Source organism: Camelus dromedarius, chromosome X (genome assembly GCF_036321535.1).
Source record: "Camelus dromedarius isolate mCamDro1 chromosome X, mCamDro1.pat, whole genome shotgun sequence".
In the NCBI taxonomy this organism is placed as follows: Eukaryota; Metazoa; Chordata; class Mammalia; order Artiodactyla; family Camelidae; genus Camelus; species Camelus dromedarius.
Genome location: NC_087472.1, coordinates 52,947,750 through 52,963,510, shown reverse-complemented (window position 1 = coordinate 52,963,510; position 15,761 = coordinate 52,947,750).

The window sequence follows — 15,761 nt, the reverse complement described above, 5'->3', positions numbered from 1 at the left end:
GATCTGTTTCTTTTTCAGGAGTATGTTTTTTAACTTCCATATATTGGTGGCTTCTCCACATTTCCTCCTCTTATTGATTTCTAATTTCATACAGTTGTAGTCAGAAAAGTTGCTTGATATAATTTCAGTGATGTTACATTTGTTAAGACTTGCTTTTGGATCTAATATATGATCTATTAGAGACTGTTACATGTGTGCTTAGAAGAATGTGTATTTTGCTGCTGTTGGGTGGACTGTTTTGCTTACATCTGTTAGGTCTATTTAGAGTATAATGTTGTTCAGGTCTACTGTTTCCTTATTAATTCTTTGTCTGAATGATATACCCATTGTTGAAATGGGATTTTGAAGTTCCCTACTATTAATGTTTGCTCTCTATTTCTTCACTTAGATCAGTTAGTAATTGTTTACTATGTTTAGGTACACTCATGCTGTGTGTATGTATATTTAAAATTATTATATTATCTTTATTAATTGGCCCTTTTATTATTATATAATGAAATTCTTTCTTTTGTTAGAGTTTTTGATTTAAGGTCCATTTTTTCTGATATAACTACTTGTGTTCTCTTTTGTTTTCCATTTTCATAAAATATAATTTTCAAGCTCTTTGCTTTCAGTCTATATATATTCTTAAAGCTAAAATGAGTCTCTGGTAGGCAGTGTATTATAGGCTTTTGTTTTTTATTGATTCAGCCATTCTATGTCTTTTTGATTTGAGAATTTAATCAATTTACCTTTAAGGTAATTATTGATAGGTAAGGAATCACAATGGAATGAAGCTTTAAACATAAGGCTAGAAATCATGAAACTCATAGAAGAAAACATGGGAAACATTTCTTGACATTGGTCTTGACCAATTTTTTTATATGACATCAAAATCAACATGTAAAAAAATAGACAATTTGGACTATATTAAACTAAAATTCTTCTGAACAACAAGAGAAACAATCAACAAAATAAAAAAGCAACTTATATATTGGGGAGAAAATTATGCAAACTATATATCTGATAAAGAGTTAATATCCGGAGTTTACAGCAAACTCCTACATCTTAATAGAAAAACAAAAACAACAACAACAATAAATAATTTAATTAAAATATGAGCAAATATTGGAGTAGTCATTTACCCGAAGAAGACATACTGGGGGAGTGGCCAAGATGGCAGACTAGAAGGATGCCCTTAGCTTACCCTCTCCCACAAATACACTAAGAGAGACATCCATGGACCTACTTATTCACTCAGAACACCTGCTGAAATTTGAAAGAACATAGCATTCTTCAAAAGATAAAATTTCCCACAAACCTGGTAGGAGAGAAAAAAAGAAGAAAAAGGAAATTAGTGCCAGACCTGTCCCATGGGGAGGGAGTGGCAAAGGAGGAATAGTGCTCTTATGCTGGGACATCATCTCTCCAATGAAGAGGTCAGTGGGAATAGAGAGGGAACCTCCAAAGTTCACAGCAACACCTTGACTAACAAAACTAAGAAAAAAATGATGAAAAGGGTCTCTGTGATACCCAACCTTTGGTGCAAGCCAGAGGGCATGGGCCAGGACTGGCTGCCTGAGCCAAGCAGAGGGCTGAGGCTGACTGGACAGAGGCGGCCTCAGGGAGCTAGAGTGTGCTGTGGGCCATGGCTGGAAGTATACACAGAAAAGAATAACCTGGGTCCCCTATTTTAAGAAAAGGAAAATAAAGCAACACTGCTGGAGTGGTTTTGGGGAAGGGGTGCAACACAGCTGGGTCATAGCCTCTGCCTCCACAGGCCCATGGCAACATCACTGGCACTTTCTTAGGAGAAGAGAGGCAGGGCTAGTCACCATATTCACTGGTGCATGGATCCCAGGTAAAGGTGAGTTTGAAACCTTAATACATACCCAAGGGCTCCAAAACCTCATAGGTGGGACTGAGATTTGTTTACACCCCTAAGCAGAGGGTGCTGTTTTACTCTGCAGATGCCGTTGCAGACCCATGCCACTAAGACAAATGAGCAAGGAGTGGAGTACTGGCACACAACAAGGGTGAAGGCTAGTGTAGCATTCTAGCTGGCCTGCCTACTTTACACAAACATGGCACTGGGAATAACACTGACCCAATAGCACACCATTATCCAGGTGTGTGCCTGAGAACTTGGTGGAACTACACTGGTACCTCTGAAGGCAGAGAACCTGGGGGACACCAGAGCAGAGGACTTGCATTCCTGTGACTAAGGCAGGGACAAAGGTACAGTCAACAAAGAGTACATAAATTACTACAACCCCTCCTACCACCCACAATGCAGCTCAGAAATGGGTCTGGAAGCCTCTATCCCAACAGAAGGGGAAAAGACCCAGCCCCTTTGAGGGCTGTGAAAAACACAATACAAAAAGGAGGACTTGCTCAAAAACCAGGACAGGCTCTGATTACCACAAAACCAACCAAACCCACAATCAAAGGGGTAACAGCCAACACACATGGAAGAAAGAGATGGCAACCATCCATACTAAAAACAGACCTCACAGCAAAATTAACAGAGGTATACAATCTACACAAGAACTCATCGTCTTAGAAAAAATCCTTCAAGACCAAAGTAGATAACTGATACTCCATAATTCATAGTGCCAGAGACATAAGTGAAATGAAGAAGCAGAGTGATTACTCCCAATTAAAAGAATAAGAGGAGCCCCCTGAAAAAACAATCAATCAAACAGATCTCAATCATCTACTAGATCATGACTTCTAAAAGGTGTGATAAAAGCACTGAAGGAAATAAGAAAAGCTATGAATAGCAGCAGAGAATATTATAGAAAAGGAAATAGAAGCTATAAAGAGAAGCTAATAACAGAAAACTCAATGACTGAGGTAAGAGCCAAGGTAAAGGCAGTCAAAAGCAGACTAGATAATGTAGAATGAATAAGTGACTTAGAAGACAGGATAACAGAATTCACTCAATCGGAAAAGCAAGTAAAAACCAATGAAAGAAGTATAAGGGGCCTTTGGGATAATAAAAAGCATGCTAACTTATACATAATAGGGACTCCTAAAGGAGAAAAAAGAACAAAGGGAATTAAAAAGGTGTTTTAAGAAATCATGAATGAAAACTTCCTAAACCTAAAGAAGGAATTAAGTACAGGAAGCACAGAGGGCCCCCAATAAGAAGAACCAAAATAGACCTAAACCCCAAGATGTATTATAATTAAGATTGCCAAGGTTGAAGATAAAGAAATGATTCTAAAGGCAGCAAGAGAAAAATAGAGTTAGTTACAAGGGAACCTCCATAAGGCTTTCAGCTGATTTCTCTACACAAATACTGCAGGCCAAAAGGGAGTGGCAAAATATATACAAAGTTCTGAATGAGAAATAGCCAAAACCTAGGAAACTCAATCTGGCAAGGCTATCCTTTAGAGTAGAAGGAAAGATAAAGAATTTCTCAGACAAGCCAAAAATAGAAGAATTCAGCAGTGCTAAACCTATATGAAAAGAAATACTGAAAGATCTACTCTAAATAGGAAAGAAGCAAAACTATAGAAAGGAGAAGACTGTAAATGGAAATGTGATAACTACAATGAGTTGCAACAGAAAAAACATGAAGATGTAAAAGAGGGCATCAAAATCATTAAAGGTAGGAGAGGGGGACAAGAAAATATAGATTTTTTTCTTTTTTTCCTTCTTTTTAAAGATGTGTTTTCGCTTATATGACTATCAGTTTAAAGGAAACAGATACAGAAATGGTTAAGATACTTGAAAAATGGGGTAACCATCAGTCAAAAGCATACAACAGAGTTACAAAAAAAAACCAAAAAGAAACCAAGTTAATAGAAAGGAAAATTATCAAACCACAAAAAAAAAAAAAGAAAGGAACAAAGAGGAAATACCAAATCAACTGGAAAACTAAGTTCAAAATGGCAATAAACACACATCTATCAATATTTGCTGTAAATGTAACTGGATTAAATGCTCCAATCAAAAGACATAGTGTGGCAAATTGGATAATCAAAAACAACCTACAATATGCTGCATGTAAGAGACCCATGTTAGGGAGAAGGACACACATAGTTTGAATGTGAGACAACTGAAAAAGATATTTCATGCAAATGGAAATGACAAGAAAGCAGGAGTAGCAATACTGATTTCAGACAAAATAAGCTTTAAAACAAAGGCCATAAATAAAGATAAAAAGGAAACTATATAATGATTAAAAGGAGCAATACAAGATGAGGATATTACATTTGTGAAAAATATATGCATCCTATATAGGAGCACCTAAATACATGAAGCAAATACTAACAGATATAAAGGGAGAAACTGATGGGAATACACTCATAGTAGGCACAAGACTTTAACATCCCATTAACATCACTGGACAGATTTTCCAGATAGAAAATCAAAAAGGTAACAAAGAAAGTAATGACACAATAGAACAATTGGAATTGGTTGATATTTTAGGCCATTAGATTCCCATAAAACAGAACATACATTATTTTCAAGTGCCCATGAAACATTCTCTAGGATAGACCACATATGCGGGCACAAAAGGAGCATCAACAAGTTTAAGAGGATACAAATCATTTCAAGCATCTTTTCTAAACAGAATGCCATGAAACTAGAAATCAACCACAGAAAAAAAAACAAAGGAAAAAAAATGACAGCATGGAGATTAAACAACATAGTACTAAAAAACCAATGTGTCAATGATGAAATCAAAGAAGCACTTAAAAATACTTTGAGACAAATGAAAATGAAAACACAACCACACAAAACCTATGGGATGCAGCAAAACCAGTCCTAAGAGGAAAACCATAATTATATAGGCTTTCCTCAAGAAAAGAACAGTCTCAAGCAAACAACATAACTTATCATCTGAAAGGTTTAGAAAAAGAAAAGGAAACAAAACCTAAAGGCACAGAAAGAAGGAAATAATAAAGATGAGGGGTAAATAAATAAAACATAGATTTAAAAAACAATAGAAAAATCAATCAAAACAAGAGCTGTTTTTTGAAAAAGTAAATGAAATTGATAAACCTATGGCTAGGCTGTCCAAGAAGAAAAGAGAGAGAACACAAATAAACAAAATAAAATAGGAAAATGGAGAAATTACAACCAATACCATAGAAATATGAAAAAAAAAGAGAGAGAGAATACTGTGAACAATTATATGGCAACACATTGGAAAATATAGAAGAAATGGAAAAGTTTCAAGAAACATACAGTCAACCAAGACTGAATAAAGAGGAAATATCCCACTTGAACAGACTGATCACTAGAAATAAAATAGAAATAGCAACAAAAAACCTCCCTACAAACAAAAATCCAGAACCAGATGACTTCACTGGGAAATTCAACCAAACATACAAAGAAGAACTTACACTGATCCTTTTCAAACTTTTCCAAAATTTTGTATAGGAGGGAGTGCTCTCACTCATTCTATGAAGCCACCACCACCATGATACCAAAAGAAGTCAAAGATACCACCAAAAAAGAAAATTTCTGGGGAGGGTAAAGCTCAAGTGGTAGCATGGATGCTGAGGATACACAAAATCCTGGGTTCAATCCCCAGTACCTCCTCTAAAAAAATAAACCTAATTACCTCCCCCATAAAAATAAATAAATAAATAAATAAATGATAATAAAGCAAAAAAGAAAATTACAGGCCAATATTACTGATGAACATAGATGCAAAAATCCTCGACCAAATATTAGCAAACAGAAGCTGACAGCACATAAAAAGATTCTGTACCATTATCAAGTTGGATTCATCCCAGGGACACAAGATCATTCACCATATGCAAATCAATCAATGTGATACACTACATTAACAAAAGAAAGGACAAAAACTGTATTGTCATCTCAATAGATGCAGAAAAGGCATTTGATAAAATTCAACACCCATTTATGATAATACCTCTTACCAAAATGGGTATAGGGGGACCATATCTCAACATAATAAAGCTGTTTATGACAAACCCACAGCCAGGATAATACTCAACTGTGAAAAACCAAAAGTCTTCCCTCTAAAATCTGGAACAAGGCCCATTCTCTCCATTTCTATTCAATATAGTCTTGGAAGTCCTAGCCACAGAAATCTGGCAAGAAAAATAAATGAAAGGGATCCATATTGGAAGAGAAGAAGTAAAATTGTCATTATGTGTGGTTGACAAGATGGTATATATAGAAAATCCTAAAAGCTCCAAACAAAAACTACTAGAGCTGATAAAAGAATTTGGCAAGGTAACAGAATACAAGATTAACATACAGGAAACAGTTGCATTTGTTTACATTAACAATGAATTAGTAGGAAAAAGGTAAAGAAACTATCCCTTTTAAAATTGCATTCAAAGCAATAAAATACTTAGGAATAAATCTGACCAAGGAGGTGAAAGACTTATGCAAGGACAACTACAAAACATTGATTAAGGAAATTAAAGATGACATAAAAAAATGGGAAGATATCCCATGCTGTTGGATTGGAAAAATCAATGTTGTTAAAATGGCCATACTGCCCAAGAAATCTACAGATTTAATGTGATCCCTATCAAATTACCCAGGACATCTTCCCTAGAACCATAACAAACAATCCTAAAATTTATATGGAATCACAAATAACCCAGAATTGCCAAAGCAATATTGAAGACAAAGAACAAAGCTGGAGGAATAACCCTTTCAGACTTCAGACAATACTACAGAGCTACAGTAATCAAAACAGTATGGTATTGGCATAAAAACAGACATATGGATCAATGGAACAGAATAGAGAGCTCAGAAATAAACCCACAGACTTATGGTCAATTAATCTTTGACAAAGGAAGCAAGGATATACAATGAAGAAAAGAGAGGCTCTTCAGCAGTGGTGTTGGGAAAACTGGATAGCAGCAAGTAAATCAATGAAGTTAGAACACTCCCTCATACCACACACAAAAATAAACTCAAAATAATTTAAAGACATAAATATAAGACAAGACACAATAAATCTCCTAGAATAAAACACAGGCAAAATATTCTCAGACATAAATCTTAACAATGTTCTCTTAGGGCAGTCTACCCAGGCAATAGAAATAAAAGCACAAATTAACAAATGGGATTTAAATCAACTTATAGGCTGTTACACAGCAAAGGAAATCATAAGCAAAACAAAATGACAACCTATGGAATGGGAGAAAATATTTGCAAATGATGCAAGTGACAAAGGCTTAATTTCTAGAATACAGAAACAGCTCATACAAGTTAATAAAAAAAAAAACCAACCGAATCTAAAAATTGGCAGAAGACCTAAACAAGCAATTCTCCAGTGAAGACATAGGAATGACCATTAGGCACACGAAAAATGCTCAATATCACTAAATATCAGAGAAATGGAAATCAAAACTACAATGAATAATCACCTCACACTAGTCAAAATGGCTATCATTCAAAAGACCATGAATGATAAATGCTGGAGAGGGTATGGATAAAAGGGAACCATCCTACACTGTTGGTGGGAATGTAGTTTTGTGCAGCCATTATGGAAAACAGAATGGAGATTCCTCAAAAAAGTAAACATAGACTTACCATGTGATGTAGCAACCCCACGCCTGGGCATATATCCAGAGGGAACTCTAATTTAAAAAGATACATGCATTGCTCATAGCAGCACTGTTTACAATAGCCAAAATATGGAAGCAATCTAAATGTCCATTGACAGAGGACTGGATAAAGAAGTTGTGGTATATTTATACAATGGAATACTACTCATCCATAAAAAAGAATAAAATAATGCCATTTGCAGCAACATGGATGTATCTAGAGATTGTCATTCTAAGTAAAGCAAGTCAAAAAGAGAAAGAAAAATACCATATGATATTACTCATATGTGGAATCTAAAAAAAGAAAAAAAGAAAAAAAGGACACTATGAACTCATCTACAAAGCAGAAACAGACTCTCAGACATAGTAAACTATCTTCTGGCTATCAGGGAAGGGGGGTAGGAAGGGATAATTTGGTAGTTTGAGATTTGAAAATGTTAGCCACTAAATATAAAAATAGATTTTAAAAGTGTTTCTTCTGTATAGAACAGGGAACTATATTCAATATCTTGTATTAACTTTTAATGAAAAGAGTACGAAAACAAATACTTATATGTGTATGCGTGACTGGGACATTGTGCTGTACACCAGAAACTGATACATTGTAACTGTACTTAACTGAAAAAAAAGACATACAAATGGCCATTTGGAACATAAAAAAGATGCTCAGTGTTGCTAATCATCAGGAAAATGCAAATCAAAATCACAATGAGATATCACCTCATACCTATTAGGATGGCTATTATCAAATAAACAAAATTTAACAAGCATTGGTGAGGATGTGAAGAGAAGGGAATCCTTTTACATTTTGGGTGTGAATGTAAATCAGTGCCGCCATGATTGTAAGTAACATGGTGGTTCCTCAAAAATGTATAAATAGGAATACAATATAATCCAGTAATCTCACCTCTGCATATATATCCAAAGTAAATAAAATTATTATCTTGAAGTGATATCTGCACTCCCATGTTCACTGCAACATTTTTCACAAAAGCTAAGACATAGAATCAAGCTAAATGTCCATTGATGTTTGAATGGGTAAAAGAAAAATGTGTGGCATATACATACAATGGAGCATTTTCCAGCCTTAAGAAGAAGGAAATATTGCCATATATGCCAATATTGCTGAATCTGGAGGAAATTATGCTAAGTGAAGTAAGTCATGCAGAGAATATAAAATACTGAATTTTCTCACTTATACATGTAATCTAAAAAAATTTGAACTTACTGAAACACAATAGAATTGTAGTTGCCAAGGCCTAGGTGGAGGAAGGAATGGGGACAGGTTCATCAAATTGTACAAATTTGTAGTTTAAGTGCAATCAGTTCCAGTGACCTAACATATTGCATGGTGATATAGTTAATAATAATGTATTTTATGCTTATATTTGCTATGAGAGTGTATCTTAAGTGTTCTTACCACACACACAAATAAACTGTTATCTAAGTGAGTTGATGGATGAATTAACTTGATTGTGATAATTATTTCACAGTGTATGCAAATATCAAATCATCATGTTACTAACAAATATATGAATTTTTATTTGCTATTTACATTTCAATAAAACAGGAAGAAAAAGAAAGAAATTCAGAACTTCAGACTGTTAATCTATAATTAGTTAAAACCCTTGTCTTTCAGCTTTAAAAATTGTATATAGGAAAAAATGGGAGATAATCTTTATAAATTGGTTTACACAAATACTTTTCAATAGAACTGGAAACAAAAACAAAATAAATAAAAATCTAGTTGCATCAAAATTTAAATTTCTTCTTTTGTAAAGCAATGCTAATATAATGAAAAAAACAAGCCACAAAAACTTATTGTCAAAAGACATATCTGGAAAAAGGACTTTAATCTCGAATATATGAGGATCACTTATAAAGCAGTATAATCTAGACAAACAATTCGATTTTTTTTAAATGGACAAAAGATGTGAATATGACACCAAAAAAGAGGTACAGCAAATAACCAAATAAAACTGTGTTCAATACCATTAGTCAATAGTGATTTACAAATTAGTAGATAAGTCGTATGGACCTAATGCACAGTACAGTGATTATAAACAGCAAAACTGTATTATAAGCATTAAACTTTCTAAGAGATTAGATCTAATTGTTGTCAACACTAGAGAGAATGATAATTATGTGATTCAATAGAGGTGTTAGCTAATGCTAATATGGTAATCATATTGCAATATAAATGTATGAAATCAATATGTTCATACCTTAAACTTATGCAATGTTTTATCTAGAACATAATTCAATTTTAAAAAATGAAACACCACAATCACATCCACTAAAATGATCAAAACAGAAGCACACACTGAAAATACCAAATTTCAGCAAAGATTTGAAAGACTTTTCACCTTTATATATTGTTGGTAGGAGTGTAAAATGGTACAGAAACTTTGGAAATATTTTGGCAATTTCTTATGAAGTTTAATATATACTAACCTTATGACTCAATCCCATCCCTAGGTATTTGTCTAAATAAATTAAAATCTACAGAGAAAATTTACCCTAGTGGGAGATTCAAGTTGGAGGTAAGGTGTGTATTCAGTGGAAATATTAAAGGATCAAAAATGAAAATGTCCTTGGCTGAGGAAATGCACTGAGCTACTAGTATTTCCATGTGAACAAGACCATTATATCAGTGTCTTTTGTGGCAATGAGTCATTGTAGTAGAAAAAAATTGTGAAAAGTTATCAAAGAGAAGTATGCTTGAATCTTGATTATGACGCTTACTAACTATATGACATAAGGCAAATTAATGACCCTTTGTGCTTCTCAATTTGTAAAGTGGGGACAATAATGCTACATTACAGAATTTTTCTGAGGATTACTTGAATTGGTACTATTAACAGTTAATATTTATGGAGCACTTACTATATGTCAGACACTCTGCTAAGATTCTTTCATGTATAATTTAATGTGCACTTCAAAACAATTATAAGAGATAATGATTCCACTTTTGATATTGATTTATTAAGTCAGAGAAGAAAACAAAATTGTTGGATTTGGTCTACAGTATCTTTAGGAAAGAGTCTATACTAGGCACTGGGAAAATGGCCAGTAGATTCATATCAGTTGGCTTTTATGATAACAGTAATTGTAGTTTTTGCTCATTTAGGGTATTACTTTTCCCAGTGGCTTTAGTCTCATCATTTATGCAGGCTGAATAGTGATGATATAGATGTGGAGCATAGTAAACACTGTTTTACTGAAAGAAATATATCAACACTATGACTAGATACTCAATTTGAACTTCTGAGAATGACAGCAGCTTGGTAAGTTGCTTCCTCTAATGCCACTACTAATATTTATCACAATTAGTTCTACTATTATTAATAATAGCATTTACTGTCATTTTTAATGTAATTACTGTATGCCTGCTACCATTTCAGAAATTACATGCAACACCTCATTTAACCCTATGAGGCAGCATTTTTGAAATAAGGATATAAAGTCTTAACATGGTAAATAACTTGCCCATAGGATATGGTGATAAAGGGAGATTCATACCCATAGTTATCTTTTATTAAGTGATTCATCTAATCAGTATTTTTTTTGAAAATCAACAGTTTACCAAGCACTTGGGATTCAATAGTGAGTAAGAAAGACAAGGACTTTGCTCTAATGAAACAGTTTATTTCTCTTAAATATTGGGCTATATTGACTCCTATGAGCCTTGGGTTTAATTTTCAGCTTTTATTTTTTTACATAGAGGTATTAATCTTAATCAAATTTGCATTTCCTTGATTTAAAAACCAGACTTCTAATTTATTTACTGTGGAAGACATAATTGTCAATGATACAACTAGTATTGGTCATATTTGCCTACACATTTAAAAATAAATGTCCTTGGGAGAGCAAATGAGATCAAAAGGTGGTTGATGAATATGGAATGAAAACAAAGAGGTTGGTTTAAAGGAAATCTTATTAAGTAAGAGTAACTGGATTACTGTTTATCCTGAAAACATTTCTTTCTTTATATCTGGTACTGAGATATACACTATAGATATCTGTCCCTTTGGTTCTCTTTCTTTTCTAAACTTCATGTATATTATCCTTCTTCTGACAAGTCATTATCTCAGAGAGTCAGGTTATAATGTAATTTGTTAAACTGTATTCTTCTTTAAAGTCCAGCTTAATTAAAATCTAGTCCTGAAAATACACTTTGGACTGATTGAGAGACATTATGGTCTCTTGATTACAAAGGGAGACACTCAGATCTTCTTTTGACTATGCTGTGGTCAGTAACACTCCATTTACAGACATTTTATGTGGGGAGAGGGAGAAAAAATAGTTTCTTCTTTTCTGTTGGTTCTATTAGAGCTGTTTTCTTACTATTCACTAAAATCTTGAGTGTGCTTCCACTTTAGAATCTTTTCTCCCCAAGCACTGACAATACATAGGCCTTGAATACAAAATACGGATACTGCAGGAAAATTTGTAATAGGAAACAGGATTCAAGAAAAGATAGAGAAGTAGGAGCTACATTTAACATAAGGGTTATTAACCACAGTAATTTTTTGAAATAGTTTAAAAAACTATTAAGATAGCTTGAAAATAGTGTTTTTGAGCAATGGATATACCCTATTTAGGTAAGGAAGAATGTGACCCAGTGAGCTAAAACCACCTTCCCACTCTCTCCAATGTTTCACTCTAACCTTCGTCTTTCTAATAAATTTATTGTTTTGTACAGAAGTATATGGAAAGAGTTAGGAAAATTATATAGAAAATTCAGAATAGTAGTGAAAAACAAGAGAATACCTACCACTTTAAACTTACATTTACCAACCAAAGTCCTACCCATTTATAAATAGCTCAAAAATCCATCCCCCATAGGCCTTCTCAGAAACTTTCCCCACCAGCCATAAATTAATTTCTCATTTTCCCCACAGTTTATAGGACATTTTTACCCCTCCGTTCTAACACTTAACTATGGTTCAGTTTGCTTAAAATTGTTTAGATATGTGCTTTTTAATTATCCCCAATAGACTGTGAGCCCCTTGCAGCCTTATATAGCTTACTTGTGCTGCTTCATGGTAACTAGTATGATGCCTTATAAATGGTTGACCCTTGAACAACACAGGAGTTAGGGGTACCAACACTCTGGGTAGTTCAAATTTCATGTATAACTTTACAGTAGGACCTTCACAGCCAGGGTTCCACATCAGTGAATTAAACCATCCACAGATCATGTATTATTTCAGTACACATTTATTGAAAAAATCCACATAAACATGGACTTACACAGTTCCAACCTGTTTTTTTTCAAGGGTCAACTGTAGTTAATACCTAGATGGTATTTCCTTCTTTTGAAACTCCAAAGTGAGTACTTGTCTTAGTCAACTCAGGCTGGTATAACAAAATTCCATAGGCTGGATGACTTAAACAACATATTATTTTTCACAGTTATGAAGGCTGTAAAGTCCAAGATCTAATTGCCAACAAATTTGGTTCCTCGTTCAAGCTCTCTTCCTGGTTCCTAGTAGACAACTTCCTTCTCACTGTGTCCTCACATAGAGGGAAGAGAAAGAGAGAGAGAGTGCTGATCTCTGTTTCTCCACTTATAAAGACACTAATTCCATCATGGAGCTGCACCCTCATGCCCCCATCTAAACCTAATTACCTCCCAAGGGCCCCACCTATACCATCACATCAGGAGTTAGGGATTCAACATATGATTTTTTTCTTTTTAAAAAGTTCAGTTTCATCCTTATAGGTATTTTCCTGCCATTATTTCTAATTAAATGTCTTTTTTTTTTTGTCATTTAGTATTGCATTATACTGGTACTGAAACAGAAAAGACCTCCACTTAGTAATCATCTGGCCCATTGTACCAAACTTTAATGAGCATATCGATCACCTGGGATCTTGCTAAAACATCATATTTTGAATCAGTTATGCTAAAATTGTTTTCTTCTGCTTCTCAGTAAAAAAGGAGGAAAAAAATAATTTTACTCAGCAGATGATTTACCTAAAATGGCCTCTAAAACCTTTCAAGTCAACACGTGAATTTTTGAGGGACACAAGCATTCAGTCCATGATGGTGCTCAGTCAATGTCTTTAACCTTCATTTACATCAGTTTTGCAGTGGTAAAGATATATATTTTCCTTTCCAGCATTAATTTTTATGTTAAATGAACCAGTAGCACCTGTTGAAGTTTGCAGTGATGTAACTGACTTTATTATCTTGTTAACATTTTTGGTAATCTAAAGGACTAGACAAAGTATATCACATGCTGTTTTGGCTAGCCACTGTTTACCTATAATTCAGTATTCTTTCCTGCTAGCTGACACAGGGTTATAGTTGTGCATGAATGAACTAATCCCATCCTTAACAAAACTTTACTCACTACTGTGGAAAACTTAGTCTAATATATGTGACTCTAGGATGCTTAAAAGGCAAGTTACTCTCCAAGATGAAGGTGTATATAAGGGTATTTAATGCTAATATATATTACAATGTTTCTTTTTTCTCTAATGAAAAAGAACTAAACACAGGTTATTCCACCCAGTGGAAAATATAATGAGGCAATGAGTTTTTAAATTATGCTAGCAATTATTTTTAAATATGTGATGATTTTGATAGCTTATTTTTGCTAATTCTACCATTAAGGATAAATTTACTGATCATAAAACCTGAGTGGTAGAGTCTAAAATTATTTTTTAAAAGGTACTACAAATGTTGTTGCCTGTCAATAATTAATTTCATACCTTTCCCTCCCTTCATTTTGTGAAACTTTTTTCTATTTTTCCTAAGATATTCAGAGACCCCCCTCAAAGCATATCTGTCTGCCAGACTGGCTGCTTTTTGAAATGGGTGCCCAGATAGGCAAAGAAAAGTAAAAATGTCTGCAGAGATGTTTTTGGAATCCACCATTTCCATCTCGCTCTCAGTTATCCACCTTGGAAGATATATTTTATACTGGTTTGGATTGAGTTATATAGTGTGAAGCTATAAACAGAGTCAGTAAGAATTTTGATCTAAGGATCTGAGGGACATATACTATTGTCAAGAAAATGCAGTAGATTTAGTAAATATCTTTAAATACTAGAGTAGACCTAGAGAGTACAAGATATACTGCTGCTGTATGTTACTTAGTGTCACTAGGCTGTCTAGATCAGAGGTTTGACTCCATAAGAAACTGTTTATATTTCTATAATATTAAGTATATACTTCATTTTGGATTCTTATTCAGAATATGAAATTGATGAACTGAGGCAGTGTCTGATGATGCAGAGGGGTGAGAATCAAAGAGCATCCTGAAAAGCCAGAAAGAGAGTTTGCACAGGCTCAATATGTTCTCATGAAGAGAAGTGGCATAATAGAAACTGCTGTCTTAGGAAGATTTCTCTGAGGACCACCATGAGTTTGCTGTAAATGAGAACATCATTCCTTGGGACATCCATTACTAATTTTGTGGCCCACCCATGAAGTAACTGGTAAAACCCAAGCAGAGTTTACAGATAAACACCTAAAGATGAAAAGTTCTGGGAGAAGGGAAATAATCATTTCAGACACTTGACAGAAGCTGCCAGCTCATTCTTCCAGTCCCATTCATATGAAATTTCCCCACAAAGATACTCTAACATGTCTAAACATAGTTAATATTGTTATAAAATGTTAATGAAATAATAATATTTTCAAAATTTGAGATTTAATTTCACATATAGTATAAGCTTCTCTCTTTCATTACCAGCATATATTTCATTTACACAGAAACATGAGAACTAGCAATTATTTTTCATTAAGTTAATATGCAAAGCTAATAATTTGGTTAGACACCATATAATGCTGAAATTACTGCCAAAAGGCTGTTAATTCAAGTCTATTTGTACATTCAGAAAACACTGTACCTGATATGAGGCTTTTCATTAATCAATTATTTTTCAAATCTCTGCACTTAAATTGTACATATTGGCTATCTGTTGTCTGTTAATAATGAGCTTCTGGTTTTGCATACTTTATTCTAACTCCTTGAACCCACTGGGCATTCCAATGTGTTTCACCCAATTGTTTCCTTAACAATAAAAGCTAAATTGAAGGTACTTAATATTTGAGAATATAATGAGCTAATCACAGCCCTCTCACCTTCTACCATCCTCTGTCTCCCCTTCCACCTATTCTTACTGTCAGATCACAAGGATAATGGTATTGCAATGACTTCAAGTGGGTGAAACAGTCATACATTTGGGAGACAATCAGTGAATCCAGATTTC